Source organism: Mustela putorius, unplaced genomic scaffold (assembly GCF_011764305.1).
Source record: "Mustela putorius furo isolate JIRA1106 unplaced genomic scaffold, ASM1176430v1.1 tig00003834_pilon_pilon_pilon, whole genome shotgun sequence".
In the NCBI taxonomy this organism is placed as follows: Eukaryota; Metazoa; Chordata; class Mammalia; order Carnivora; family Mustelidae; genus Mustela; species Mustela putorius.
Window position 1 is genome coordinate 93,842,393 of NW_025421987.1, and position 27,260 is coordinate 93,869,652.

Sequence of the window (27,260 nt, forward strand, 5' to 3'; positions counted from 1 at the left end):
TCTGGAAGCCTGCTTCTGCTCCCTCACTAATCCTTCACTCCTCGGGGTTGTGTTAAAATCTTAAGAAGTAGAACACTGCTGCTGGCACTAAAAACCTCACCCAGCAGAGCAGATGAGGAATAAGAAGAAAAGCCATTAAACAAACAGACCAAAAAGTGATGTCTTCCTCTTAGGTGGTTAGCACTGTAAGCAGGACTCTAACGTTCAGGCCGATAACCCCAACACGGGACTGGAAGCTACAGTCAACCAGATGATGGGCCCCAAAGAGCCTAACCAGGCAGCAGGACCTCGACTGCCCATTCTTACCAATCAAGCCATGGGACCGTCTGCAAATACACTCTCACTCTGGTCACTCACGCTAGATCTCAGGACTAAAGGCCACCCCAAATCCCCCACCCTCTTTCAAGACTCTAAGCCTCCATCTAGAAGACCCTTCTCTTCCTTCACCTGGGCTTATGCCCATAAGGTCAATGCCAGCCTGTCGGTGAAATCTCTCCTAACCTACCCAGCCTTGAACTTCCATCACGATCGATTTTCGCCCACCCTTACCATCTCCTCTTTTGAGCATAGCTATCTGATAGCACTTAATACATTCTGTTACACTTAGTCCCTTTAAAAATCAGACTCCTGGAAGATAGCAAATTTTTTTCTAGACAGGAATGGTATTGTATGAACCCCACGCCTGTCTCATAGTAGCTGCTCAGTGAACGGTCCAGGGAGTGACAGCATAAAAGACTGTTATAATTACAAAGTAGAGTTGATCTTTGAACAAGGCAGGGATCAGGGGCACTGCCTCCCCTCAAAGACGAACATCTGCATATAATTTTTGACTCCCAAAAACCCTAACCACTAATAGTCTATTGTTGACCATAAGCCTTACCAATGACAGTTGATCTACACGTATCTGTGTGTTATATGTGTTACCTACTGTATTCTTACAATAAAGGGAGCCAAAGGAGGAAAATGTTATTAAGAAAATCATAAGGAAATCATCTACAGCACTCTACTATATTTACTGAAAAAAGTCTGCATGTAAGTGGACCCATACAGTTCAAACCCATGTTGTTCCAGGGCCAACTGTACCTTATGCCCTCTCCCAGCATCACCCCGATGGGAAAGAACAAATACCATTATCCCCATTTTATAGATGAGAGCAAGTCTCATTCACTCTCACTCATTGTGTACAAGCTTCAGTCCAGGGCCGAGTTTCTCAACTGTAATGTGCACCCTGTGGCCGAACGCAGATTTGGTCTGTCTGGCGTGGAGCCCGAGATTCTGCATTTCTAACAAGCTCCCCGGTGGTGCCCAGGCTGCTGGTGCGAGAGCCTCACTTGAGTCTCACCTACGCAGCAGCGTGGAGGCTAAGAGAGAAAAAAAAAAATCCAATTTGCTTGAATGCAGAGCAGGAACTAGAGTCTTCTTTATTATTTTTTTTAATTATTTTTTTTTATTTGACAGAGCGAAACTAGGCAGAGAGGCAGACAGAGAGAGAGGAGGAAGCAGGCTCCCTGCGGAGCAGAGAGCCCTATGCGGGGCTTGATCCCAGGACCCTGGATCATGACCCGAGCCGAAGGCAGAGGCTTTAACCCACTGAGCCACCCAGGCGCCCTTAGAGTCTTCTTTAAAAGCTTGGGAAGGAGAAAGGACTGAAGGCATTATGCCCATTTTACAGCTAGGGAAGTCAAGGGCCGGAGAGAAGACATGACTTCTCCAAGGTCTAATCCAACCCTCGGACACTGGTTCTGTGCTGCACACCAGGAAGCTTCAGAGATGAAGTCACCAGATCCCTCCCTCAGGGAGATGACAGGGGAGTTGCCCATGCTCAGGGGACTCCAACGCCAAGCCGACTGAGAGAAGAGCCACAAGTCCAGAAGCGGGCGAACACGTGCCAGCCAGATTTTACTCCCCAAACGTGCCACATCTTTGTTTTTCACCCACAGCCCAATTAGACGGCGGATGGGGGTCTTCTTCCATCAACCCAATCCCTTTAAAAGAAAGAAAGAAGGAAAAAAAAATAGTGGCTTTAGGATTTTTCTTTTAAGCCCTGAACCTCTTCAGTGGAAAGTGCTGCCCTTCCGACCTGTTGATGTAATTGCCATAATTGAAGATTCCAGGACCCCATGTGGGTGGACAGGGCCCCATTCATCCATCGGGTCAGCACAGTGTAAACCTGCTGAGTCCTTCAGATGCCCCGGCCCTCCGCCTCCCCCTCCCACCCCCCTTCAGCCCTGCAGGCTGGGCTCCCCGCGACGCCAGGGCAGCCCGGCCCAGGCTGCTCCCTCTCTCGCTCTGGGAACCGTGCCTAATTAAGGGGTCTGTTCTCATCTCCATGGGGCCCGACTTAAGGCCTCCTGACAGTAATGAGAGCCACACGTGTGGGGGTGGGGGACGCAAAGGCCAGACCCCCTGCTGTCTTAGCACCCTATTAAACAGCAAGTCACATACGCGCACGCGCACGTACATTGCAATTCTGCAGTAATCACCATCCTATCTTTAGAGCTCCCGGAGCTGCTCCAATTCTGAAAGAGGAAGGAACCCAAGAGAAGAAATAACTTGCCCAAGGGCACACAGTGACGCGGGACTCAGGTGTCCGGTTGCATCTGGCAGCACAGACTTTCCCTTTGGGAAGGTGGGGCATGCTACTTCAGCCCCAGGGGAGCAGATATGAGGGAGGAGGGGGAGGAGACAGACTCCCAGCTGGACATTCTGCCCCAGCAGCCAGTTTCAGAGGACTGGCCAACAGCAGAGCAGAAAGGAGAAGTTAGCTGGGGCTGGGGCTGTTGGCGGCTCCGAGACACCCTTTGATTCCGCCCCCCGCCCCCAAAGGCAACCTCAGAGTGGGACATTCCCAGCTGCAGGTGGATCGGTGCCTAATCCGGGTCCTCCTGGTGTGAAAAGGAGCCAGTCTTGGTAGCCCTCTCTTGCAGTCTTTGTGTCCGGGTCTAAGCTCCTCCCCTCCCCCTCCCCCACACCCTATCTCCAACCCCTTCTCCCCTTGGAGCCTGAGAGCACCCAAACGCGGGGCTCTGCAACCCATTCTTTCTGTCTCCCTAGCAGGGGGATCTTGCCCAGCACCCAGCACATAGTTGGTCCTCGGTAAATATTCATGAAATATAATAAACGTGGATGTTTGCTCCAACTCTAAATCATGTTAGTGCTTTGATATGGGCTGAAAATCATGTGGAACAAACGTCAGAGATATTGGCTCATTAATAAAGACAGTGAATGAAAGGGACTGAATATTTCAGCTCTGTCTAACTCCAACTCCATGGCACAGCAGTGAATCACAAGGAAAAAAGCCGACAACTTCCTGGGTACTAACAATAGAATCTGGAGACCCAAAGTTCTTCCCCAAGCCCCCTCACCACATCTCTCCTCCCATATTCCCCCTTTCCACCTCCCAAGCCTCTGTGATTACTAGTTATGGACTGATGGGTCCTACCACTTGTATCACGTGACACTCCCGCTCAAAAGTCTTCAATGGCTCCCTATTTCCTCTGTATGAAATCTGCACTGGACCTCCTCAGTCTGGCTCAGCCTTAACTCAATACCATAATTTTCCATTGCTCTGTAGAACACTTTCTTGCCTTTTAGGTGGGTTTTAGGTGGGTTGGTCCCCTCCCCCAGCCCAGAGAGTGTAGGACAGAGGGTGGGGTAAAGATGAAATTCGGGGCCAGAAGACCCAGGTGTGAGTCCCAGATCCACCACTGGAACTCTCCGAGCCGAGTTTCCCATGGTTAAAACAGGGATGATGATAATATGCAATCGTGGGCTTGGTGTGAAGATGAGGGGGTATAATGGATGTTAAAATACTTTACAAACTGTAAAGGGCTAAAAGAATGACAATTGTTCATATCTACTCACAAGTATTCCCACCTCCAACCCTGCCTTTGATCTCATGATTCTTGGGCTCAGTCCCACCCAGCTCAGGGCCTGTCACCTATAGAGAATTGTCCCCCTGACTTAAGTTCTTGCTGGAGTCCTAGCTCTTTAAGGCCTCACCCCCAGAGCGTCTTGATTTGTTCTCTTTCTTGCACATGTTAGCCTTAGAACTCCACGCATTTGGTTATTTACTCCTATGTAATATCATACAAAAATTTAGGTTGCTTACAATTAAAAAACAAATATGCTTATGATAGCAAAGCTCAAGAAACAAATAGAGGGAAAAATCCCAAACATCACGGGGGAAAGAAAGGGACAATTATGTTAGCCAGGTTAGCTGGCTACTGCATTTAAGTACCCTTGGGAATAAACCTCATCTTCTCTTCTTCACCCTTCTATGGAAGAGGGACTTGTGCACAGCAGCCCACAAAAGGGGAGGGTTGGAGTGGAACTTTTCCAGCTAATGTGACTGGTGAGCACACACTCACCAAAAGGTGGTCACTGAATCCAGGGGCACTGTGATGCAGTCCCTGCCTTTTGCACTCTGGTCTCACGCCTGTTCTCTGGCCCACTGAAGACTTCTGTCCTTGGCCACCTGCACAGGGACTCACCGCTCGCTGCCCACCACCACCACCAAGCAGGATGGTCGCCATTCTCTGCTGCTCCCACTCTCTTGGCTTTCTAGAAGCTAGCTCACAATCTTTCCTTGCAGCAGCTTAAACACGTGGGCTCAGGGTCTGCTTGGCAGAACAGGCAGATCCCACAGTCTAGCACAGGGAAGAAGCTGGAGGTCTCACCTCACTCCCTGATACAGGGGTTAGAGAGGACCTGCAGATTTGGAAGCTTACCTACTCATCAATTACCCTGATACCTGATGTGCCTTTGGCTGGTGGTGGTTGAGCCTGTTCTCCTTCTCCCTGAAAGAGGAGGAGAAGCAGTTTCAGAAACCTTTACTTCCCCACAAGCATCAAGGGGAACTCTGAGCTCTTGAGAGCCAAGGTATCATTATTTGATACACAAATGGAAAGAGAAAGAGTTAATATGTCCTGATACAAGGGACACTGAGTGGCCGAGTGGCTGGGGTTCTCAATGATGGTTTGCAGAAGATGCAAAAAGGAACTTTTATCTTTTGTAATGACACATAAGAAAAGCTAGGGTCATGTTTAATTTACAGTTCAACGTAAAGGAGCTAAACTCATGTAATGCAAACCTATTTCTTTGTGTTGACTCTATCAAATACAAGGACAGGGTTAAACTCATTCTCATTCTTGACCATGTGTTCAGCAAGAGGCAAACAGCAGATAATTTAGAATTAAACTCATCTACGCCCATATACTGCAGAAATAAAACTGGCATGACCCTTTGATAAAAAAAAAAAATTTGGCAATGTGTTCTTAGGTGCGAAGTTGGAGAATGTCTGTTTTAGGATGTGTTAGGCCAGTACATAAAACAGAATGTTCCCCATGAGATCTGGAGCCAGTGCACAGTCAAGCAAATATGGAAGTCTGACCTTGGGAGAGAGGCCCAGAGCTCCATGTAGTTATAAATTCATTTATAACTGCAACCTAGAATTGACCAAAGGATAGCCTATGACATCTTTCTGTCAAATGCAAGGCTTGGGTCTTATGTGTGCCATAACCAATTTTGTCTCAAAACATTTGGTAATCTGGGGCAGCTGGGTGGCTCAGTTGGTTAAGCATCTGCCTTCGGCTCAGATCATGATCCCAGGATCCTGGGATGAGCCCCATATCAGCTTCTTGCTCAGCAGGGAGCCTGCTTCTCCCACGGCTCCTCCCCGAAGCTTGGGCAGGAATGCACAGACTCCCTTTCTCAAATAAATAAATAAAATCTTAAAAAAAAAAAAAAGTTTGGGAATCTGTTTTCTATTGATGTTCCTCTCTGTCTTTCCTAAGGAAAACTTTCATATAAGGAAGCTGAAATAAAAATTCCAAGGAGACTACTGGGGTGAACTCTGTCACTTGCCCGGCCACCTCCCTCTTGAGGAGGACTGACACCTCTTGGAGGTTCCTTTCGTGGAACACTTGCAATAGCTCTTGCTTAAGTGTCCAGGTCATCCTCAGCCCAGGAGAGCAGGCCCCGCTTCCCTGGGGGCCGCTGATCTGTCTCTTGGTCCCCAGAACTTTCTCAGCCCCCTGGACAGACTTCCCCTTAGGCACAAGTCACACTAGCATCACTAACTGTGGCCGTGTCTTTATTTCCCCAACACATCACACAGTGCACAGCCTGTAATGAACGAATTCAGAAAATGTCCATGTAATGAATGAATAAGAGAATGAATGAGCAAATGCATGAATTTACTGTCACCACAGAATAATTATATAATTCAGTTTCCCCCAGTTCTTCAGAACCAAACTTGAGGAGACCACGACTTGCTGTTGGAGACCGTTCCCTATCCTCCTGGGGTTTGTGGGCATCTGTCAGAGACACTGACTGGGAAGCCAGCAGTTCCACAGATACAACCTAAAGGAGGCCCCCAGTCATCCGCTGAGACCTGGGCAAGATGGTTTTCCCCACCGAAGATTTGTGGATCGAAGATACCCACAATTATTGCTGCTGTGGTACCTATGCTGGAAAAATGGCACTGGAAACCTCTCTTTCGGGCAGCAAAGCCCTGGTCAGCCAGGACAGATTTGGGGGAGTGATGGGGGTAGCTGGTGATGGTTTGGTCTTCTCCACACCTATGGAGGGGGCTAGAAATCCAGGTTGGGAGATTAATGGTGGATTTTGAATTAAAATACAGTAAGCCCTTCATTCCTTTCAACTTCCATCTTCTGGGAAAGACCCCCTCCCACTCCTGCAAGACTGCTATAGGCCTAGTCGGAACCAAAGGGGCTGCCATTCACCTGAGCACAGCGAGAATCCTCAAGTTGAGTGTTTAGAACAGCACGATGCGGGCGGGCTTGTTGGAAGGCGTCACTGACGGAAGCTGGAGAAAGCCCGCACCAGAAGACCAGCTGGGGCTGTGAAGTCATCTGGCCCAACAGGTAGGCAGCTTTGTTTTCTCAGCCCTGACATTCAATGCCCCGCCAGTTACTCAATAACCCGACATGAGGTGGGTCCCACAAATTCCTGAATCTCCTTGGCGATGGAGGAGGGAGGGCCGTGCTTGCTTGATCAAGGGCACCCGGGAGAAGCCAGAGCCGGTAACCTGCTCCCAGGAAGAGAGGGCCAATGAAACAAAACTCAGGAAGCATATTCAGAAGCAAGGAGTACCACTTCTGCAGAGGTGTGAACAGTGATTCTGTGCCCCTGCTTTAAACCAGGCAAGCACGCGGAGCTCCTAGAGAGGAAAGTGAAACTCATCCCCAGGCCCCACTTGCATTCAACCTTTCAAGTCAAATGAGTAGCCGATTCTCAGCAAATTTGCCTCAAAAAAAGATGAGGACTAGGACAAGCTAGGACTGGAGTTTTTGGTTTGTTTGGGAGGGAAGTTGCTTGCTTTTTGATTTGTCTATTTTACTTTCCAATAAATACACACATATGACCCAATATACAAAGATTTTAGAGCTTTAAATACATGAAGCATTTGGATAAGAGATTGTAATTAATGCTACAAAACAGTAAATTCAAGTCAAACAGGTTCCTATGAACATTTCATAGAGGTTAAAGGAAAAAGAGATTGTAGATCTTTCCTTTTAAGCATAACTTTGGGGGTAGAGGGATATAGTCCTTCCTTAGAGCCACCCTCACAAAGTACTACAGACTGGGTGGCTTAAGACAACAGAAATTAGGGGCGCCAGGGTGGCTCCGTCAGTTAAGCATCTGCCTTCAGCTCAGGTTATGATCCCAGAGTCCTGGGATCAAGTCCCGCATCAGGCTCCCTGCTCAGTGGGGAGCCTGCCTCTCCCTCTCCCTCAACTGCTGCTCTCCTGCTTGTGTGCACTCTCTCTCTCCCTCTCTCTCTGATGAATAAATAAAATCTTTGAAAAAAAAAAAAAGACAACAGAAACATATTGCCTCACAGTTCTGGGAGCTGTAAGTCTGAGATCAAGGAGTCAGCAGAGCCCCGCTCCCTCTGAAATCTAGAGGGGAGAATCCTGGCCTGCCTCCCCTAGCTTCTGGCGCCTGCCGGCGTTCCTTCGCACCGCGTGCATCCCTCATCTCTGCCTGCATCGTCACATGACTGTCGGTCCCCTGTGTGTCTGTGTGTCTCCTTTTCTTCTCGCGAGGACATCAGTCCCCCTGGATTAAGGGCCCACCCTACTCTATCCATCATGACCTCATTTTAGCGAATTACATCTGCAAACCTCTTGCAATGCATATTTCCAAAAAAGGTCCCATTCTGAAGTACTAGGGGTTAGGACTTGGATACCTTTTTTAAGGGGACACAGGTGAACCCATACCATGGGATGACCCGCACAGGCCATAACCATCCCACCTCATAAAAGGAACACACAGAGCTCACAGCATTCACAAAGCTCCAGTCAGTCCCGGGAAGGCCCTTCGAGATGGGGACATCTGTAATTCCTCCCACAGAGGCGAACAAGCCATTCATTCACCAATCCTTTCAGCAAACAGTTACTAAGCACCTACTCGATGTCCTACGTGTGCTGGCTGTGGGAGAGGGATGTGAGACGAGGTACCGGTTATGGGGAGTAAGGCACAGTGGAGATCTGAAGTCTTTGGTTCCACTGGCGGGCTGGGGACAGTGTGAGCAGTGCGGGTGGGGGGGGGGCTCTCCCAAGCAGCCTTTACAGCAAGCCCCACATGCTCCAAATCATCTGCGGACTTGGCTTGCGATGACCCTTGAGAAAGAGAAAAAGAGGGATCCAAGGGGTTAACACAGAACGTGCTACAGAGCAGGGGAGACAAAAGTCCAAAAGCCAGGGAGACATCAGGGAAGAATCTTATGATTTTCTCCATTGGAAAGGAATTCTGAGTCTCTAAGTTGGTGGTTTTCAAACTTAAACACAAAACCAGTGGAATACTTTCTTTGAACAAAATTGTGTGAGGACCATGGAATGTGTGAACAGGCAAAAGCCAAGCTGTTCTGGTAGAAGGATCTGAGAGCTTACAGGGACCACTCCCGCCCAGCATCACCTCCACGTTCAGGCCCTGCACTACCTGGGGAGGAAACACCTCCCAAGGCATTGGGTGAAAACCAATGTCTTATGACTGCTGATGGGGAAACCGAGGCCCAGAGAAGGATGCGGGAACACCACCCGCAGGGACATACACATAAGTCTACGGCACAGGCAAAACTAGAACCCGGATCCTTCTCTGACTTCCAGGACAAAGCCTTTGTGTACTGCCTCATGCCCTTAGCACAGATTAGACAAAAAGATGAAGTTTCACACTCTGGTCTCCCTTCTCATCCAGACAGACCCTCCTTTCCTACAGCTTCCTCCTGGTCCCCACGCTGCATATTTCCACAAGGCCATAATCAGCTCCAGCCCCTGTGGGCAGGAGAAGGTGCTCAGTCCCTCTCTGGGTCTCTTTCAGCCCAGTGATACTGCAGCTGCTATTTCTGACGTCCTGACAAAGCCTTGCAAACTACTTGGGACTTACATCACTCCCCACACAGTCCTTCTCTCGCTCTGAGGAGGAGAAGAATCAAGGTTCACAAGACACAAATGGGGAGAATTCCCTCACAAGTTGCCTCTGAAGCCACTTCTTCTGTTCCACATAACTGACAGAGTGAGTCAGACAGCTGCAGAGACTTTCACAAGGAGTTGGGACCACTTAGAAATCCATACCTGAAGAACAACACCGGATGCCCACGTTTCTTAGCACAACCAAGTCAATGCTAGGAGAACCTTCCAGCCAAGCAGGGTCTCCTCACGAGATGTCCTGTCCACGTCTGAAGTCACCTTGGCCTCCATCCATTGAAGCGACTCTTTGAAGACTCACTGCCATCTTCAAGGAGGTTGCCTTCACAGTCGCCTTCCTGCCAGCCAGAGAAAGGCCAGTTGTCAAGAGAATTCTCCGAGGCAGTGCCTCTAAGGAGAACTGGGTACTAATGAGCTTCTATGAGTGAATTCAAGACCTCTAAGGTCAAGTCTTAACCTCTGCCACTTACTCCAAGGAACTTGGGACCGATTTCTTGATTACTTGTGAGGCTGTCTGACCTCTAGAAATTGGGGGTTTACACAACATTTATTCAACAAACCCTCACTGAGCACCTATTCCGTGCCAGGTGCAGTGTAGAGCTGTGGTAAATTTTGCCCCCGCCCACTGCACAGGCTGTGGTGAGGAACAGACCAGCAGGAATGTGAACTCGACTCATCAGTGGTGGTGTCATATAAATGTTGTTTCCACTTTAAGACTCCTACAGAGTGGGGGGCGCCTGGGTGGCTCAGTGGGTTAAAGCTTCTGCCTTTGGCTCGGGTCAGGATCCCAGGGTTCTGGGATCGAGCCCCGCATCGGGCTCTCTGCTTAGAGGGGAGCCTGCTTCCTCCTCTCTCTCTGCCTGCCTCTCTGCCTACTTGCCATCTCTGTCAAATAAATAAATAAATAAAATCTAAAAAAAAAAAAAAAGACTCCTACAGGGTGGGAGACATGTTTTTCTTTTCTTTTTTTTTTTTTTTTTTTTTTTTTTTTTTGTTTTTAAGATTTCATTTATTTGTCAGAGAGAGGGCATTAGTAGGGGCATGGCAGGCAGAGGGAGAAGCAGGCTCCCAGCTGATCAAGGAGCCCGATGTGGGGCTTGATCCCAGGACCCTGGGATCATGACCAGAGCTGAAGGCAGATGCCTAACCGACTAAGCCACTCAGGCGTCCCAAGACATGTAGTTTTTTCGGCATGTCCCTTACTCTGCCACACTTCATTCCCTCATTTTACATGATTGGAGCTTGTGTTTTTCAAGATTTTTCCATCACACCAACTCATTTTGAAGGCTGAGTTGGCACCCAAAAAACCATGATCCATGTAAAGCGGCATTCTTCAATTTCCCTTAAAGAAATGTAAATGGCAGGGCACCTGGGTGGCTCAGTCGATTAAACGTCTGCCTTTGATCTGAGGCCCTGGGATCCAGTCCCTTAGAATTAAGAGGACGAAGATTTTCCTAGAGTGTATTTTACCCAATAGCCTCCCAAATGATAAACATCTGCTCTGATCCTCTCCTGACGACCATGAATGACCCGAGGTTGTACCTTTACTCTCTTCCAGTTCCTGGCAGGAGGACCCTTCGGGCCAGTGGATCTTGTGCATCTTCCAGCAGCCAGGGCCTGTTGCACCAGTTACAGAAAAGGGAGCGGGCGATGCGGGTGTCCCCCGCCACCCTCATGCTAACAGCTGGGGCCAAGTGGAATATTTTCATTCAGCCTTTCTCCCCCTTTCTTTTTCCTTTTAATCTTCTTCTAGTGATAAAAGCTGAAGAAAATTGAAATTGGCAGCTCTGTGGTCTTCACTCAATGGGAAAAGTACTAGAGATCATGTGAAGCACACTTTTGAAAACTTAGAAAAAAATCTAATCTTGCCTCAATAAAAATGACATCATGTCACTGTAAGCGGCAGGGGGGAAAGGCTTGAAGGTTGCTGGCAGTGGCCCAGCAGAGTTCAGGGGTTCTGTCGGCTGTGCTGAATTCCCACGGGAAAGGTGGCCAAGAGTGCTGCCTCTCAGGTGAGCCTCTGAGGCATAGGAGGAGTGGGGAGGAATGAGAAAGCCCCCCGAAACCTCACTGTCATCGCTCACATTGCTGTGATCACGGTGCAGAGGCTGGCTTCCCCCGACACCCCCCCACCTGCCTTTCTTCCCAATGTAGCTTTGAGGGAGAGAGGATCTCAATGACAGCAGACCTCCCCGTGAGGGCACAGATCCAGAGCCACAGAGGGCAGTGCCAAATGCCCCAGTTCCACTCTAGCATGGGGTTTTTGCAAACTTATCCTTAGGGGTCCTGAACCAAAGATGATAATAGAAATGACAGGTTAGCTGACCCTGCCGCATGGAAGCCACCTTAGCCCTGGGAAGGACATTGCTGGGGGCTGGGTTCCATGGTGCCTCAGTTTACCTTCAATGGGTCAGCACTTTCTATTACCAGCCATTGACTGTTCATTAGCCATCCCTGCATTGGTGAGTAAGAGTGGCTGTCCTCAAGACAGGACTTAGGGGCTGGAGCCACAGATGGAAGGGTGACTTTTCAGGATCTACCCTTTTCTGCTGCTTGAAGTTTTTAAACGTATGCATTTTTTAAAGTGAAATTGATCACCAGATAAAGAGAAATCCATTCATAGCAAATGAAACCTCAGTGACATCTACCTCTCCCTGCACCCCTCACCTGACTTCTCAAACTATTTCTTTTTTTTTACAGCACCCCTCTAAGGGTATGGGGTAGCCCAACGAGAGCAAATCTGGAATTTCCACTGGACTTGTAGAGTTAGGCAGAGGGAGAGGCAGAGACATTATTTTTATATTAAAGGAAATATGAATATACGTAGAGTATAAGGCAAAATGTACTTACGTGATTAAGAAGAAACATAATCGTTTCATTCTGAACGTATGCCATACACCGACAGATCAGCTAACAGGCTGCTGAGGCACCTGGGGCAGTCCTGGCGTCTAAGGGGCCCTCACACTACAGGCATATTTGTGGTCTCTGTCTCCTGGGGCCGCACACGTGAAGCGGACCTGGTTAGTGTCCCCCACCGACAGGGAAGTGTTCAGAGAGTGGGGCTGGGGGCAGCAGAACTGCATCCTTAGAAGATGGGAAGGATCTTGAGAAGATGGCAGGTGATGGGTAGAACAGAACAGAAGCTTGGCCCCGGGGCAGAGCGAGGCGTGTGGTGCAGTGCAGAGAGATACAAGGTGGACCTAGGTGACAGAAGGCTCCCAGGAGAAGCCACAGTGCCTGGACTCTTTCAGACATGTGCCTGAAGCCCCACTTTGATTCTGGGGAGGAAGGATATGCCCCCTGGGGGATCTGGAGGTAGCTTGAAGCTGCTGGCCACAAGAAAGCCCCTTCCTGGCAGTGGTGGTTCTATCTTTAAAATATATCCACAGTACAACCACCTCCTGGATGAATGTGATGGTTTCCTCCCTGTGGGCTCCTTGCCTCCTGCTGTGCCCACCACAGGGCAGCAGCTAAAGCACTCTTTTAGGAACAGGTATGACCCCTCTGTTCAAAACCTTGCCAAGGCTCTGGCTTCCTCAGAGCCACAGCCAGGCCATGAGGACCGCCCCAAGCCCACCGCATCTGGTCTGCCACTCTCTGCTTCCTCTTCCCTCTCTCCCCTTTGCATTCTGCTCACTTTGTACAAGCCACACTTTCCTAGGGCCCATCACTAGGCATGGTCCTGCCTCAGGGCCTTTGCACTTGCAGTTTCTCCTCTTTAGACCCCATATTCACGTACTGGTTCCCTCCCCTGCTACAAGTCTTCCCTCAGAGGCCTTTCCTGACCATGTGATTTAAACCTGCTACTCCCAGCACTTCCCCCTCCTTCCCTACTTGACTTCTCTCTATAGTACTAATATACTACCTACCCCACTCCATTTATTTTGCTTGTCCATCTCTCCAGTTTAAATGTAGGCTTCAAAAGAGTATGGATTCCTTATTTCTGCTTTATCACCTGCAACATCATGTAATTCCTCCTTAAGCAGCATTCCAGTGGATAAATGTAAAAAGAAAGAGGGAGATCAAAAATCGCTATTAGATTATGACAGCAGTAATTGCCGCAGGCAAGATTCTTTGATGGATCCTAAATCTGGTGGGCAGAACGGTTAGCAGAAACAGCATATTTGCAGAAACCTTGAAGTATCACCCCCCAAACATTCAGGGACTAGGAAGGGGGAAAGTGTAACGTTACAGTGGACACCCCTGGCAGAAACCGTCTGACCCTCATAATCATGCTTAACAGCAACAAGGAAATAAGACAGCACATGTCACCCCTTCCCTGTTGCTCTGGGAAAGGTACACCACCTCTGCTATGTGTTCCCCAAAAGTGCAGCTCCCTGACCTCATCATGCGAAAACAGCACACAGACCCCAGGAGGAGAGTTTATGAAAACAGCTGGTTGGTATTCCCAAAAGCATCATGAAAACAAGGACGGACTTCAGAACTGTCACAGAGAGGAGACTGAGGTCACCAGACAACTCAAGGCACCTGGAATTCTGGATGGGGTCCCGGAAAAAAAACAAAAACAACAACAACTAGAAAAAAAAATTGATGAAATTGGAAGGAAGTCTGTCGTGTAGAGCACTGGACCAAGATTATTTGCTCAGTTCGATGACGCTGGGGAAGCTGGTGAAAGGGTGTGAGAGCTCCCTAACTAGTTGCAACTTTTCTCTAAGTCTAAAATTATCTTTAAAAAAAAAAAATAAAATAAAGGGTAATTAGGGGCAAATGTAGCAATCTTTTTTTCACTCAACTCTGGGCTTCAGGGCAGAAAGAAGGGAGAATAAGTCTAGGACCTCTTATTGCAAGTGGAGCTGTAGAAGAATTAGCTGTTTGGGTAACAAACCAGGTGTCATCAAGGGGCTCCTCCTTGGCCATCCCGGTCCAGTCTGTCACCGAGGCCTGTTGTGTCCCTCCATCTGTCGAATCCACCCTCTCAGGGAAATAGGTCCCCTAAAGAACCATCCAGAAACTCCCTTCTTTTTTTTTCTTTTTTTTTTTTAAGATTTTATTCATTTGTTTGACAGAGAGAGATCACATGTAGGCAGACAGGCAGGCAGAGAGAGAGAGAGGAGGAAGCAGGCTCCCTGCTGAGCAGAGAGCCCGATGCGGGACTCAATCCCAGGACCCTGAGTTCATGACCTGAGCCGAAGGCAGCGGCTTAACCCACTAAGCCACCCAGGTGCCCCAGAAACTCCCTTCTAAACAACTGACATGGAGGGACCAGACAGGTGGGAAGACAAGGGATACGTGTGACTGGAAAATAAGAGGAAAAGTTGCCTCAATCCTATCAGCGAGTGAAAGGAAAAGTCTTTAAAACTCAAATGCCTCATCTTGGTCATTTGACGTGGTCTTGATTCTGGGAGAGAAATCGGTGGGCCCCACACGGGGTATCAAAGACTGAGATCCCCTGTTATCTCCAGTTTCTGCTCAAAGAATTCAACATATTTGGGTGTTTTTTTTTTTTTCAATCTCCCCCTTTCATTTATTGTCTCAGAGTAAACACTTGTGATTCATAAATGCCTCAAGAGTGAATCAGTATTCTCCTGTTCAAACCAGCAGAGGCCACATCAAACAATAGCCCACAAGGTATTATTAATCATTAAATAGGCACATAGGAGAACACTCAGGCAAGGGACCCAGTTTTCTTTTCTTTCTTGTCTTTTTTTTTAAGAAAATAACAAAGAGCAAACCTTGACTTTGACCTATTCGGTGGGGGAAAAAAGTGTTTTGGTTTTGGGTTTGTTTTTTTTTTTTCCTTTCCATAAAAGAGTCAAATACAAGACTAAAAGGGCAAGTATTTCAGGTGGGGAAAAAGCTCCTTCCTTTGGGGTCTTCCTTCTGCCATTAAACAAGGGCCTGGATTTCAAATTACGGCACTTGCTTTCTTGTATTCCCATGCCCAGGAGAAATTGTCAGCCACAGTCGGGAGGTACAAGAGTGGCTGGTGGCATGGCTACTCCAGCCCACAGCCTGGTGCAGACCAGAAGATGGGGAGGCTCAAGGCATGTCTGTTCTATGGAAGGGAGACCAAGACCCATCACACATCCTGTAAGCAACCATCCAACTATGACAGGGCCTCCTCTGACCCTCCCTTCTAGATACGCTGAACAAGGTTCTCTAGGCTCAACAATGGGGCTCCTTCCTTTACGGAAGGTAGATCAATGGCATCACCTTCCAGAGACATAGAAGTGCTAAGACATCAATGACCAAGAATGGTGTTCCTTCTTAGGGAGTATCTCTGATAAAAAGACATCTGACTAGCTGGAGGAACGACGTAGCCCATGTCACCACAGGCCACAGAACCAGGATGGCCACGAGTCCCAAATTAGGCCGGGTGTCCTGACATGATTGGGAACAACACTATCTTTTACTTTCAGAAGTGACCGAGTCGGGACCACGAATTAGACAGTCATCGACAAGAACCTGCTCGGGCAGGAAAGGCCTCTCAGACGCTCATGTCTCCACCAATCGTACTTCACGTAATGGTAGCTGGATCTAGCAAGGGCCTGCCTGAGTGTGCTCCTGCACATTCAAGTGACCGTTGGCAGCTCTTCCCATACCTCCCTGAGGGGCCGGGCTATCCCACACACCTGCGCGCCAGGCCCACGATGATGCCCTTGCCTGCATCCAGAACTCTCCCTTCTGTGGGCCTGAGGCTCATCACAATTATTCAGAGCAGGGTTACTTGTGTGGAGGAGACCCTCTTCTCTGGAAAAGGAGAAGGAGTCAGATGTGTGTGTATGTGTGTGGGTGTGTATGTGTGTGGGGGGTATATTTTTTTTTGAGAGAGAAAAAGCCACTGTGTGTGCATGCTCGAGAGCCACGGTGTGGCCAGGGGAGGGACAGAGGGAGAGGAGAAGAAAGAATCTTAAGCAGGCTCCATGCCCAGCATGGAGCCCAGCACCTCTCAGGACCCTGAGCTCATAACCCGAGCAGAAATCAAGAGTCAGACGCTCAACCAACTGAGCCACCCAGGCGCCCCGGGAGCCAGATAATTTTTTAGGCTTCTACTGGTCCCCCCAGCCTATGAAGCATGCATGAAAGATTGGCTGAAGCCTTGGCTCTGTCAAATAGTCATGGACCAATTTACCACAGTGGCTGCCCATCCATTTCTTTGAAAATGTTAACTAACATCTTGTGATTTCTTTTTCTGATAAATGAGGCTACCTACCTTACATACTGATACACAGACAGCACTGAGAGAAGCGGCAGAAAACTTAACCCTGTATTTGTGACATGCCGGGCCCTGTTCTAAGCACAATACGTATTAGTCCTCATGGCAGTCCTATAAGCACTGGGACTATCTCCCCATTAAACAGGGAAGGAAACTGAGGTACAGAAGACTGAGGTCCCATAGCTAGAAAGCAAACAAGCTAGAACATGAACCGAGGCCGTCTGACTCTGTCGTCCTTGCGTTCTAACCCCACGGCCATCATTTTCCCTGAATATATACAGAGATCTGTGTGAAACATTCCTAACAGAAATAATCACCAGGTCAATCACAGCTGTAAAACACTTGAAGTGCCTATTTAAATACGAGGCCATTTCACCTCAACTTTAAGGGGCCCCTTTATCAATATCATCAGCATTGTAAAGCAACAGGTGTGTTGGGGTGTGCTATAAAAACCGGTGTTTTCTTGTGTTGTATTTACACTTATTAAACCCAGCGTGTCTGCACACGATGACACCGTCCTTCCTGGTTACACAGAAAGTTCCATGAGGGCCTGGCACGAACAGAGCATGCGGGCCAGGGAGGAGGTCAGCGGGGCTCCTTCCTCTGACCGTTTGCGGGCTCCTGGTCCACCTGAGTGACTGCCCATCAGCTTTTCCTTTCCCAGGTGACCCCTTCTTAATTGCTCTTACAGCTTTCCAGAAGGAACAGTGATCTCCCCGCCCGCCTTTCCTCCTCTTCCCATCTGCTGCCCGGCGGTGGAACCCGGCTACCTGCACCTTACTGATTAACTGTACATCGATCCGGCAGACTGTGATTACAGTGGAACGGTTTGGGAGCTCAGTATCTCACTTCTTCCCACGCACCTTACCCTGGGAACTGCTTTGTACTTTCATATTGCCATGTGGTGGTGTGCCTTTAATAACCATCAATAAAGATAGGCCTGGGAAAATACGGACAACCACGGACTCCTCCAAATGCAACACCTGAATGCAACAGAGTAGAGCTGTCTGTAGGGGATAGCCCGGCTGGCCAGAGGTGGCCACCAGGAGCAGCCAAAGGCAACCGACCTCTTAGATTGCACAACCAAGAAAATTTTGGAAAAAATACGCGGATCTTTTGAGGGTTTCACCCAATTGCCGATAAAACCTATTTCCTTAAGTCAAAGCTCATTCGTGTATTTCTTCTCCAAAGATCTGGGGATGCCAGATACTATATGGAATTTCGGAGCTTATTTTTTTATTATTATTATTTTATTTTTTCTAATCAGAGAAGCGATAGATGTGAAAAAAGTGGAAGGCAAAGGGGAAATTTTTATATTGTTAGTCTCACCACTGCACAGATGACCAGCATTCACACAGCAGCGGGGATAGAAGTGATCTGCTGAAAGAGGCGTGTGGGTATGCCTTACACACAGTAGGTCCTCAAGAATCGTCATGAACTGAATGCAGTGAAATAGGCCACTGGAAATCCTTGGCTACATTACCTCAGCACCATTAACACAGGTCCACGTGTCTCAAAGAAAACAAGCTGACACTCGATCCTTCTGTCCAGATAACAAGAAGTCCTAGACACCAAGTCTAGGTCTGTCCCAAGTGCCAGGTGAAGAGGGGGACTCGCGACCAAGGACAAGGAGATCAAATACTTGAACGTGAGTGCTGGCTCCGTCCACGGCCATGGAGGGCTAGAGAGAGAAAGGCCACAGTTGGAGACATGCCGGATAAACCCACACACCTTGGCAACCTCCTCCAGGAGCCGGCAATGCTCCGGGACTTTACCAGGACTTTACCAAGAGACCTCCATCATTTAGGCAAGCAGCACTACCCACCATCGTGTTGCAACAGAGCTCGCCCTCACTGGCTCCCTCACTGGCTCGCTCCTCACTGGCTTCTGCCTCACAGAACGCCTCACACAGAGGAGGGCAGAGCGTGCCCCGAATGCACTGTATGTGGGCAACTGCCCACAAGTGGTTAGGGAGCTGGGGTTGAGCACTCGGTCCTCAGTCCTTTCCTAGAGCGGCGAGGATTTTATGCACTTGCCTTCCCCTTCGTTCTGAAGGGGCAGCCACCTCGACGTCGGGACCATGACCCTCAGACCAACCATGGCGCAGAATGCAGGGTCCCCATAGCCCCCCGATTCCCTGCAACCACCCCAAACAATCCCACGGACTTTTCCAGTCTGTGGCATTTTATGTTATGCCTACAGCAATACAAACTAGCACAGAACGAACTATCTAATGGGGAGAGTGATGCAAGGGCCCCCTCACTCAGAGCCCCTGTCTCCCTGTAGGTAGTACTGTCTGCTGAAGGAAGCCTCAGCCCAGGGGAGACTATGGCCATTGCCTTTCCTGTATCCTTTCCAGAACCCGCTCAGTCGTCTTCTTGCTAGGTGGGATTCCTTCCCCTTTCTTCTCCTGCACGGGGCTTCCCATCACAAGAGAGTACACTTCCTCCTTGCTTCCCCCCAACACACACACTCTCAAAGACGTGTCCTCCAGATCACCACTATTCTATACCAAGCTGACAGACATCTCTCTTCTCCTCTCTGTTCCATTTTTCTGGAAACTCTATTTTTGCCCATGGCTGAGAAAGAAAAGTTAATTCTCCCCTGGCTGCTAAGCTCCCTGCCCTGCCTTGTCTCTCTAGAGGTACTGTTTTCCAGAAAGCTTACCTGTCCTATATCCTGTGCCCCCCACTGCCCATAGCCTGACCAAATGTCTCCTGCACTGACAACTTGAATTTTCTCTTCCTCCCTGAGCCTCCCACCATATCCTTCTAGATCATAAAACCATATATGAGGACAAAATGTTATAATGGACTAGAAACTGCCCTGTCCTCTACCAAGCAGGGCACAGTGACCACCAGCTCTGTGGATGAGACTGGACGGCCCGAGCCGTGCTGGAAACCACCAGAGTCTTAAGCCGTGGCCACAGCAGCTGCCTAAACTATCTTCTCTTGTTCCCTAAGCCTGATCTCTAAAAGGAAAAATAGATATTTCACATGCGAATGCCATCCATCAACCACTTGGAAAATCCATTCTGTTTCTCACCTCTCCCTCTGCTATGTGTGACGTCAGCCAGCAGCTCAATGGCTTTGGGCTCCAGCATTATCCCAACTTCTCTGGTCCCCATAAAAGCCTAGTATTGATAAAGCACAGATTCAGGGCCTGGACATATTCTCTCCCTGCCCCCCTTCCCATCTTCCTTTTAGAGCACTAATGAGGGAAACAGGTTGGCAATTGAAGGAAAGGAAGGATGGTGTGTGGCTTGGCTTGCTTTGGCTGACAGAGAGGCAGGCCGACTTACTCTGTGTGGCCCCTGTAAGTGGCTTCCCAGCTCCTGGAACTCAGAAATCAAGATCCTTTCTTTTCCAGAGGTTACATAGTGATGGGTAAATCCCAAACAAAATCCCAGTGCAGCAAGCCTGGAATTTACCCGTGCTCTGGGTGGGCATAGCCTGTCACGCTACCAAATCACTCGCCAGCAGGTAGTTCAGGTTCCCGATTGGAAAATCCATCTTTGGTGGATTTTAGCCACTTACTGTAAATGATATGGCAAGATGTTTTTAGCGAGATATGGCGAGGTGGGTTTCTAGACTGGTGGGTGGAAAATCTAAGCCTAATTCTGGCTTTGCTATTTCCTCTTGGAGAGGCTGCTGAACTTGGGGCAAGTCACTTCTCTCAGGCTCAGTTATACCCCCTCTCAGGTCCCCTCCCCAGCCTCCCCTGACCCTTCTCCTGTAAGTAGAGAAATGACGGGAGAATAATAATGATGGAGATTTTAATTTAAAAAATGTTGGAACATTCGCCTCATATCATTTTCAGGCATTAAGTTTTATCCTAATCGTTTTCCGGACTAACTCAGGGTTTGGTTGGGTTTTTTTTATTGTTGTTTTTTTGTTTTGTTTTGTTTTGTTTTGTTTAAGCAATTTGACCTGATGTCACAACTGAAGCAGCCATCAAGAAGCCAAATAAAATGCATGTCCTGGGTTTAAAGGGGCTAGGCTTCACCCTGCCTTCTTGAGCCTTCCAGATACATCCCTCCCCCGCACCCACAGGCACTGGCCCCTGTGCGGTTCTGAACCTTTCACAATCGGAGATGCAGTTAGCAACCCTATGCTCCCCGGGGAATGCCCTTCTCATCCCTGGGCTTGCAGGTTTGCCTCACTGCAGTGCTGTTCAGAGGGTAAAGGTCAGCTAAAAGCAAGTTTAGAGCCTTTCCACTGCACTGCTGCTGCTGCCGATGACTGGGTCAAATGTGGGAGGTAAGGCATTCCAGAGTGCACTGCCCCACCCCCACTCCCCAACCCGGTTTGGAAAAGGCTTTCTTGGCAACCATCCTTTTTCAGGGCCCATCAAAAGAGTGCACATTTCCCTGGTCTCACTGGCTTGGTCAAGTTTTGTAAGGGAGGTGGGGAGTGGGGAGCAGAAAGCATTACAGACTGCTATTAGCCAAAGCCAAACCCTGTTTGCACCTCGAGGTCCCCGCTTGGCTAGAAACCAATCAGACAGTTTTGTTGGGAAGTAGCAGCTTATTCTTTATCAAAGATGGAATGCAGACTTGCAGTTGTTTCTAATGCCTCTTCATGGCCACCAGGACTCTTGTTCCAAGCATTCCTGAGTCCTGTTCTCTTGATGAACACTTGGCTTTCTTGACTATCCTTTTCTCCATCCAAAAACTGGGTGCAGAGCGGCTCAAGTGTCGCAGAATTTGAAACAAAAAAAAAAGTTCTGGAAATTCAAAGTCCTTTTGTTAATGTGTCTATTTTAAATCCAGGCTTTGGTGGTGAGCACAACTCTAATAAAACCCCACCCTGAATTTCCCACGGGCCACAGCACTGTGGTGGGGTGGAAAGAGTTCGGAGCTGGCTGTGGGCTCCCCCTCTGGCTCTGTGTTGCTGGAGGCCCTTAAGTCAGTCCCTTGCCCCTCTGGAGTTTAGACTACCAACTTGTAAATGGAGATTGCCTAAATCCGTTTCCTCCACCTTCCTGGGTCCCAAGAAGCTTTGACATTCTGCTGAAAGCTATGGACCCTTCTCTGGGGTGGGGGTGGGGGGTGGGGGGTGGGGGGGAATGATGCAGCTATTGATTTATTTATTCATTCAAAAAGTATATATTCAGCAACTGCCAAATATCCACGTAGACTTAACTTTGAATTCCATTTCAGGATTTTTTTGTTGTTGTTGTTCCTCGGAAGAGGGGGCGGGGGGCGGACATTCTTCCGTGAAACTTCCAGTGAGAAATCCTGGTTGTGAATTCTGCCATGATGAGCATCTATGGGATCTTATCTAGAAGGACTACAATCATGATTCCAGCAAAGGATCATAAAACTACCGGTCAGGCGGATGCGAGAAAATGTAGGCAGGGAGGCCTGTCATTCTGCAAGTGATCTCTGGCTCCCCAACCCTTCCCCCCACCCCCGCCAGGCTCACGCGCCGGCAAACACGCGTGCACCGCCCCACCGGCGGCGGCAACGTGCTGTTTCTGGGCACTCAGACTGCGGGGAGCTGGCTGCGGCTCCGGGGAGACAACAAACATCTCTTCTATCCCGGGCTTTATTTTTCTCACGGTCTCTGAAAAGGCTGCGATCAGGTGATATGTGTGGGACTGCTCCCTGTACAGGTGCGCAGCAGGTCCTGGGGGAGGAGAAATCCGCCCCATGTGTACTTACTCAAGGCTCTTTCAATAGCTCTCCCAGGATAGCTCTTGGCCGTGCAGCTACCTCGGCTCTGGCAGGCTGCAGGGAATCCGAGTGTGAGAAAGTCAGTCAAGCGGAGGGAAACGGGGTGGGGGTGGGGGGGAGACTTCAAGTCCTCAGGCAAAATACCTTTTTTCTTCTCTCCCTCTGTCTTTTCTGTAGCTTTAAGCCAAACCCACAAGCCATTCTGATACCTAGGGACAAAGGGGAATCTCACTAGAGGTGCAGTTATTTGTTTTATGGTGTAAAGCAAACAGGTAATGTCAGAAGACAGAGCAAATCAGCCTTCATGGGCCAGAAAGCCGGACAGGGATAAAGGGAGCAGCCCCCAGTCCTATTTATCCGGGTTGATACAGTAGGAAAGATTCCTTGTGTTCTGCTGGTCTCACAGTGGGATCAAAGAAGTGACCTCTGTTGATGAACAGGGTGCAATTTTCCCTTTGCTTTGGGGGGTTGGAGGACTGAAAAATAAAGGTCGTCCTATCTAAGCGGGATGGGGGTGGGGGGCTTCCAATCCCTAAAGTCTTTTCTTGAATGTAGGAGCTTAGGTCCGCATTTGAGAAGGGCTGGAAAGAGTGTCAGCTTGGTCCTATTTTCTTTGACCAGGATAAGTAAGGATACTGAAAAGTAGTGTATAAGTACCTTCGCAAAGAAATTTTCTTCTTGAATGGTTAGGGAAGAGGGCCAGAGATTTCGCGGGTTTGGGTTTTTTGTTTGTTTGTCTGTTCAGCCCAGAGACAAATTCATGGCACATTTCTGGTTACTTGACTGACCCCTCTGTCTCTCCAGAAATGTGTGTGTGTGTGTGTGTGTGTGTGTGTGTTTAAGTTATTTGCTCATTCTACCAGTCTAAGCATTCTAAAGTGGCAATAAAGAGTTGCTGATTAACTATTTGACCCATGAGAGCTGCCTTAGGTCCAGCAGTGAGACCCTAACCTGACTATAATCAGCATTCCCCATGCACCTTCAGGGGGCCAAATCCCGGGATGACAGAGGCAGAGACAAAAAAAAAAAAAAAAAAAAAAAAAAAAAAAAAAACCATTCAGGCTAGAAGGGACAGGGGGTGGCACACCCAGCTAGTTCATTAGGGCCAGACAGCAGACCACAATATCATAGCAGAACTTACTGGAGGAAGTCACAGGCTCTCACAGGCTTGGGGGAGGGTACCTGGAAGGGTTAACATGCTTCCCTGGGAAGGGTTTAGTTCCTTGGAAGAATCTGGGTCAGAGTATTTATGCAGTTTTTTAAAAGTCAGATGCTGAGTAGAGCATTTTAAGAAGCTTGCAAAGTTTGCATGGCAAGAAAGGAGGGTGACTTGGGAGGCTCATCACCTTTCACCAAGAGGATTTCAAATACACAGGAAGACTCCCCTTTTTCCTCCCCTGCCCCGAAAGCAACAGACAATTTTCTGTCATCACCACCTTTCCATCTGTTTAAAGTAAGAAAGAAAAGTTCTGTGCCATTGGCCCAGGGTGCAGGTCAACAAAGGAGACATTGTTCATCATTTCTTCAAACATGATAGGGCACAGCCCACTCGGCAGTGTGTTAAGAAAACACACCAAAATCCCAGAGAGTAGCCGGAGGGGCAAGAGTGAGTAAACCAAGCCTGCAATGAGGTAAAGGTTTGGCTGCCGTCGTGAGGGCTGTCCTGCAAGATGGAAATGATGCTTGGAAGGTAAATTCGGTCAGAGTCAAATGAGTCTTTAGTTAGACTCCACGTCGTGGGGAATGTGGCATGAAAGGGTATACAGGTTTCTGTTGAACTTAGGTCACTGGACAGTGCGCAGTGTCCAGGTGAGCTGGTTCTAGGCAGGTGCTTCCTGGTGACAGTCTATACCTGGCACTTAGGAACCTCCTTCACTGCTTGAATCCTCCCAGCTGGGCTCTCTGCTTCTAAATTCTGCAATCCACTCTCCACACTTTTGCCAGAGCCATCCTTCTAAAGGAGAACCTTGCTGTCCCTGCTCTATTCAAGAGCATTTCACAGCTCTCCATTGTCTGAAGATAAGGCTAAAGTCCTTTAGTGAGAAGTTTAAGGGTCTTGTGATTTGGCTGCAAGCCTCCTCCTTCAGTTTCTTCTTACATTCCTGCCTGTCATCCACCCTGGACTCCAGACCATGCTCTCTGAATCAGGACCTCAAGTTCCAGGCTGTAGGCCTTTAATGCCATGAGTACTCCCATTCCCCCCTGCCCCATGACTCCTATTTCCAGTGCCCCGATCCTACCTATTTTTAAGATACAAAGCACACACCATTTCCTCCCAGAAGTGTTCCAGGATACACCCATTTCTTAGTAATTTAACTATCCCAAACCTCCATAGCATTTTACTTCTATCTAGACACACAAATTTTTCTCTTGAACCGACTGGAGGAATACACTGGGAAACAGATGTCAGCTGCACTCCTGAGTCTAGTATCTGCTGTAGGCTTCTTGAGGGTAATAACCATTTCATTCATCCCTGCCTTCCCCCCTCCGACCCCCGCATAGTCGGGCAAGAGTGTTGCCCATACAAGTGTGGTTTAGTGCTTCCTTTAGTTTCTCCTGATCGCTCACGCCATCATCTAAGCCCTAAGGGAGAGGAATAATGGAGGAATGCCCGGTCATCCATCAGAAAATCAGGGTCTGTCTGCCTCCAGTAGACTGTAAACTCCTTGCAGACTGCCACTGTATCTCTCATCTTGGTAATCCCAGGGTTTAACACAGTGTCTGGCACAGAGCGTGCTGTACAGAATGAAAGAACTAGAGGGGCTTGCCCAAGGTCACCCCGAGTCAGGAACCGCTGAATCTCATCCGGACGAGATCTGGTGGAACCATTTACAACATTATCTCAGTGGGGAGCTCGGAGGAAGGAAGGAATGAAGTGTCTGAGAAATGTGTGCCAGGCCTCTGGCGGCCTCCAAGCCTGGAGAAGGGCTGGGAGGGCGGGGGGGGTGGGGGGGGTGGGGGGTTGGGTAGAAGCGCGACGTCAAACAAGACGCTGGGCTCCCGGGCTGCCCGGAGCCTCCCGAGCAGCGCGCCGAGCTCCCGGGTGGCGGGAAGGGTGGAGGGTGTGGGGGCGCGGGGGCCGGCGACCCACGCTGGCGGGCGGGAGGCAGCGGTGGCGGCCCGCCGGCCAGGGCAGTGCGCGTCGCCCGCCCCGCGCGGCAAATCCCCCAGGGAGGCCGCCGCCAGAGCCCTGGCGCTCCCGGCCCGGCGCCCGCCACGTGGCACCCGGCGGCGGCGGCGGCGGCTCCTCCCGGCGCGCGGCCCGGCCAGCCGACAGCACGCAGCCGCCTGCGCCGCCCGCCTCCTCCCGGCCGCCCGCCGGCGGCTGCCTGGGCGCAGCGAGGGGGAGCTGCCCGGCCGCCCTGGACCCGGGGAAGGGGCGGGCGGCGCGAAGCCGCTTTAACCGCAGCCGCCGAGCGGAGGCAGGAGGCTGACCCGGCCGCTTCCTAAGTGCGGTCAGGCATCTCGTGACCGCGGCGGGCGCCGGGGGCCCCGCGAGGGGAGGGAGGGAGGGCCGGGGCAAGGAGCAAACAAGAATGCCCCCACCCCTCCCCCGGGCTGTTGCTAGTGAGGCTTTCGGCCGAGTTAAAACCCCAAGCCCGAAATCAGGGGTGGAGTGGGGGCTTGGAATAATTCCCTACTATCCACCCCAGGGCGTGCGCTCCCCGCCCGGAAGGGCTGACCTTGGCCGGGGAAAGGCGGGGGGCGGTGGTAAGCGCCGGGGCTCGGCTCCCAGCCCGCCGCCCCCTCGGATTCCTGGCCCGGCGGGGGCCGGAGGAGGGGGCCCCGGACACACACACACACCCCACACGCAGCGCGCGCCAATGAGCCCCGGCCAGGCGCAGGGGGCGGGGTTTTCCCAGGCTCGAGCACAGCAGCTGCTATTTACCTTCTTGGCTTCTCCCGGGGACCAAGAACCAGCCCCCGCGCTCCGCCGCCCGCCGCCGCCCCCCGCCTCCCTGCCCCCGGGGCGCGCGCACACACACTCACACACGCACGCACACACACATCCTCCCGGCCCGGCCGCAGCCGCGGCGGCAATAAAACATCCTGGCACGTGCTCCGGCTCCAGGCGCGCCCTCGCCGGCCGGCTGATGTCAAACTGCAGCTCGGCTGGTGTAGCTCTTAAAGGGCCCGCGCGCGCCGGGTGCAGAGGCGGCCCCGGCCGCCCGCGGGGCGAGAAGGAGGGGAGAGGCTGCCGCCCGGCGCACCACCTCAATAGGCCGCAGAACCCAGAATCTGTGGGTGGAAAGGAAAAGGATGGCGAGGGCGCGCGCGCGTCCCTGAGGCTTTGCCATCAAAGCCCCTCTTGTTCATCTTTCATTTGAAATTCCATTTCCTTTCTGCCCAGTTGGAAATTATTCTGATTGTTTCCTGGGGAAGCGCGGGATCCAAGGCCCCAATTCCAGAAGAGGAATGAGGGACGGGCGGGCGGGGGGGCGCCGATTTTAAAACAACATCAACAAAAAACCCTTGCTCTGAAAATTCGTAAATGTAAGGTGGGAGGTATTTTTTTTCTTTTTCTGCATGTAATATATATATATATATATATATATATATATATATATACACACACACACATTGGCGTCCCTTTTCCGCATGATCGCTTTCCATTATCCTCCTTCCCCCAGTGTATAGTGTCTGAGCGGGAAATCACTTAGATGTTTCGCTAACTCACACCCTTGCATACATTCTCCTCTTTTATCCCTGTCCTTCTAAGTCTTTTTTTTTTTTTTAATATATTTCAAATGAACTTCTTATTAGTGTCAAAGCAGCTCTATTACACATGTGAAAGGAAATAAAGAGCAAAGAACCTGGCCCCAAAAGAAATAAACTAGACTGGGACAAAACCTGCGGAAAAATCCTCTCTAAAGCAAAGCCCAGCAGGAAGAATAGCAAAGGGTTAAAATCCTTTTGATTGACGTTGTAGCCTCCGGTGCCCCGGGCTCAGGCG

The 27,260-nt window shown here is 49.9% G+C and overlaps 1 long non-coding RNA gene across 7 annotated transcripts; it reads right to left on the reverse strand.

The window, feature by feature from the left end:
- Positions 1–1,530: 1,530 nt before the first annotated feature.
- On the reverse strand, positions 1,531–26,814 carry LOC101690795. 7 transcript variants are annotated; one of them, XR_006609196.1, is made up of 12 exons: positions 26,196–26,808; positions 22,451–22,515; positions 22,295–22,360; positions 21,099–21,354; positions 19,675–19,762; positions 18,113–18,310; positions 13,322–13,429; positions 9,600–9,790; positions 8,437–8,648; positions 6,747–7,051; positions 4,731–4,799; positions 1,531–1,985 (listed from the first exon to the last, which is right to left on the reverse strand). It is a non-coding gene; the product is annotated as an uncharacterized LOC101690795 (long non-coding RNA). The 7 variants fall into 7 exon arrangements; XR_006609200.1 differs by having other exon boundaries at positions 8,487–8,648; positions 19,675–21,354; positions 26,196–26,814; XR_006609195.1 differs by having other exon boundaries at positions 19,675–21,354; positions 26,196–26,813.
- Between the last annotated feature and the right edge of the window lie 446 nt (positions 26,815–27,260).